Source organism: Fragaria vesca, linkage group LG7 (assembly GCF_000184155.1).
Source record: "Fragaria vesca subsp. vesca linkage group LG7, FraVesHawaii_1.0, whole genome shotgun sequence".
NCBI classification, from domain to species: domain Eukaryota; kingdom Viridiplantae; phylum Streptophyta; class Magnoliopsida; order Rosales; family Rosaceae; genus Fragaria; species Fragaria vesca.
The window spans coordinates 12,333,042-12,337,099 of record NC_020497.1 but is presented as its reverse complement, the minus strand read 5'-3'; the positions used below and the strand labels follow the sequence as shown (position 1 = coordinate 12,337,099).

Below are 4,058 nucleotides of genomic sequence, written 5' to 3'. Positions count from 1 at the left end.
CAATAACAATACTATTGTAATAAGTAATAACAATGCTTGCCTTCAGTAACTTTACAATCTTTGTTTAAATTAATGAAGTGTTTCGATAAATGATATTAAGTTGTTGTATTGTGATGTTACTAGTATTTATTTGTTGTTTTAAATCTTTTCAATTATTTTTAAAAAGTAAAAAAAATATGGATATATCTGAAAGTGGTTAGAGAGCCCCATTTTTGATTCTAGCCTAGAGCCCTGAAAAACTCAGGGCCGGCCTTGGGAACTTAGAACAAAAACCTTAAAACCCTCTCCGTTTTAATTGTGTAAATGTAAAGATTATGTGAATAAATCTTTAAATTAGATACTAATTTGTTTAATTTTATTCTCACATGAGCGGCCTTTAAGTCTCCGGATTGATCGAACGTTAATTATTTGTCTTATTCTACAATTGTCAAAAAGGGTTTTAATTGTCACACCCCGGTTTCGGTACGTATCTGTCAGTTTTGGTGCCGTTGCCGGGGACTTAATAAGTCTGATAACGTGTATCAGTTTTTAACTTAATTGTCACACCCCGGTTTCGGTTTTTAACTTATTACAGTGTCGGTTTCATTCATATGACAATTAGTATATTTGCAAGTGTTATTACTGTTCTGATAACGTGATTTGCTCGATCTTTGTTATCTTAAGGCATGTACTGATGATCGATCTTCCATTCCACATGCTAGCTGAATTGAAGAAATGCTTGCTATTCAAATTTAAGACATGCAGTTGCACAACTAACGTCTAGAAGAAGTGGGAGCTGGCCTGGGATCATTAATATATAAATGGAAGGAAAAAACATATATAATATATATAGCAGCTGAATGATGCTGAGAATCTTGCATGATCTGGCACAAGTTTAATATAGTCGACTTGGTAGAGTCCCTATAGTCTATTATTGACATGAACTAACGTACTAATAATATACAGTGCATGCTTACGCAGTACGTCGCACATTAAGTAGGAATGGTCTGGATAAGTATTACTAAATAATCTTAAAACGTTTCTATACAATTTATTTTATACATTAAATACACAAATATATACACATATATGATTCGTATGATACGTAAATTAATCCTAAAGTCTATTTTATTCGTAGAGTCTGTTTTGTTTACTCTTAATGATTGCTTCATAAGAGTACAAAATCAGATGAAGGTGCTTCGCCAAGTACTTCTACCAATCAAGTAGTGATCTTCGTCCCAAGTCTATATATACGTCACTCCGATCCTCTTATCTTTTTCTTGCAGACCAAGACATATTGATCAGAAGATCGAGATCAGCTTCACCATTATCAACCATGGCCCAAGAGAAGAAGGTGGTCATTCAAGTGTCTGATCTTAGAGTCTATGACAACGGCTCAGTCGACCGGACATGGGCAGGACCCCCCGAGTTCACTTTCCTATTGCAGCCGGTTCCATCTCACGAGCAATTCATTGAAGGCGTTGCCACAAGAGACGTGATCATTGACAAACATCCGGCCATCGCGTCCGAATATACCTACCGGAGAGAAAGCCGGAGGATAATAAGGAGACTAAGCTACCAGTAATCCTTCATTTCCATGGAGGAGGCTTTTGCTTCTGCGAAGCCGATTGGTACATGTACTACTATATCTACTCAAGGATCGCACGTGCCGCCAATGCTATTGTTGTCTCCGTCTATCTCAGACAAGCTCCCGAGCACCGCCTCCCAGCTCAGATCGACGACGGCTTCAATGCTCTCCTCTGGCTCAGATCGGTGGCTCAAGCGGAATCGTATGAACCTTGGCTAAACGACCATGCAGACTTGAACCGGGTTTTCCTCATAGGGGATAGTTCAGGAGGAAACATAGTCCATGAAGTGGCTGCACGAGCAGGGCATGCAGATTTAGGTCAGTTCAAGCTATCCGGTGGGATTCTAATCCAACCTGGCTTTGTCCGGGAAACGAGGAGCAAGTCGGAGTTGGAACAGCCACAGTCTTCGTTTTTCAACGTAGATATGGCGGACAAGTTGTTCAGCTTGTCAATTCCGGTAGGATCAAACAAGGACCATCCGATTACATGTCCGATGGGTTCATTGGCTCCACCATTGGATGGCCTGAAGCTGCCTCCGATGCTGGTCTTCGTTGGGGGGGTCGACGTTTTTCAGGACACTGAGATGGAATACTACGAGGCCATGAAGAAGGCGAACCAGGATGTGCAGCTTTTGACTATCCCCGGAGTCGGTCATGCGTTTTATCTCGCGGCGGACATGGACCCACGCATTGCTGTCCCAATTGCAAGTCTAGTTTCTGGGATCGTAGAGTTCGTCAAGACAAACTGAAATCCTAATAATTCATTTTGTTTTGCTTAATCTACCTGTTCTGTTGTCGACGACGTTTTAATTACCAGCAAGTCTCACAAGCTACCAATATATACATATTATGTGCCATTGATCAGCGGTGCTGTGGTGGTGGCTGGTGCATGGAGAAGTGTAACTTTTGCTTATGGGATAAAATGTGGTGTTCAAACCTAATCAGATCCAAGAATCTCATCGTAAAAAAGAAGAATCTTTTTCATCAATAATTCATTATGTTTTGTTATATCCTCAATCTATTATTCTATTTTAATCAATTCATAATGTTTTGTTATATTCTTAATATATCTGTTCTGTGGACGTTGCTATAATTACCAGCAAGTCTCACCAGCTACCAGTGTAAGGCCTTGTCTTGTAGCCATATGATGTGTTTCCCCATTGATCAGTGGTGCTATGGTGGTGGCTGGTGCATGGACGAGTCACAAGTGTAACTTTTGCTTATGAAATAAAATTAGTGTTCAAACCCAACCAGATACAAGAATCTCATATCTTTTTTTTAAAGTAATCATCGATCATATATATATAATCGAAAGCCAGAATGGGTAGAGTACAATGACCACAAGGATCAACAATAATGCCATTACATTAGACAGTTAGTTCACTTATTGTGAACTTAACAGAGAAAACAATACTGAAATACTGATACTATAAGATAATAGAGTTGAAAATACTATCGCCAAGGTGTGCTTAATTACAGTGCTTCAAGTATCTGCAACCATCTGACTATAGCAAGAAGGTTAAAGTCTGCTGACTCCAACCCCGCCTACACTAGTTGACTATAAAAGTCTTAGTGGCTCATAACATGTTATGGGCTTAGTGGGGTCAAATTAAGCAGCCCCAAAGAAAGTCTTAACCCGGGCCCAACAAAGCAGCCCAACAAGATCCAGTGTCACCTAAAGAGGTTCATGTCACCGCCGCCGCCACACTCCGCCATCCGTCAACGTCACCCAAGTCACTTAGCTGCGACCTGCGCGAAGCCACACCACCACACCCTGCGACCTGTGCGAAACCACGCCGCCGCACCCGATGCAACACATATCACGCCTCCACGACCCCTACCTGCGACAGAATTCAAAATACCTAATCCAGCATCGTTTGATGCCATCTCCAGAGAAAAGAAAGCAAAAACTCAACGCCTTCAAAGGTCCCTCGATCTCGGCCCCTGCACAATCTACCAACCCCAAAGTGATCCCAATATGATTGCCATGGTACCTTGCACACCCGAATCAAGTCATCCCCATCTCGGCTACTTCAAAAATTGTATCAAATCCCGTTCGGCAGCAGCAAAACCAAGTACCATCAACGAGCCCAAAAGGACCAGTCAAGGACGGGCCGCCGCCGGACGAGAGATAGAGACCTCGTTGTTGGAGAAGACCTGCCGCCTCCTTTAGGGTTTTTGGAAGAGTTTCGGAAGAGAGAGAGAGAGAGAGAGAGATCTAAAGGCTGTCGAGAGATACAAGAATCTCATATCGTTAAATTAAAAACAAGAATCTCTATAAATATTAGATGAATTAATCAATCGTTCAACCATTCATCTGGCAAAAACCTAAAGCAACTTCCAGTCCCAAATCGTTGAAAAATCCAAAATGAATTACTTTGCATGGTTTCTCTTCAATTCTTGTATCTATTTCGAAACCGAAATGGTCCCAAAATCAAACTGAATCACGTAGGGTGAGATTGGAACGGTTCCTAGAATGTTATATATATAT

General features: G+C 41.2%; 1 pseudogene across 1 annotated transcript; it reads left to right on the top strand.

The window, feature by feature from the left end:
- Window positions 1–1,315: 1,315 nt before the first annotated feature.
- LOC101311318 lies at window positions 1,316–2,494 on the top strand (annotated as a pseudogene). Its single transcript, XR_185233.1, has one exon. The product of XR_185233.1 is annotated as a gibberellin receptor GID1C-like (transcript).
- The last annotated feature ends 1,564 nt before the right edge of the window (window positions 2,495–4,058 follow it).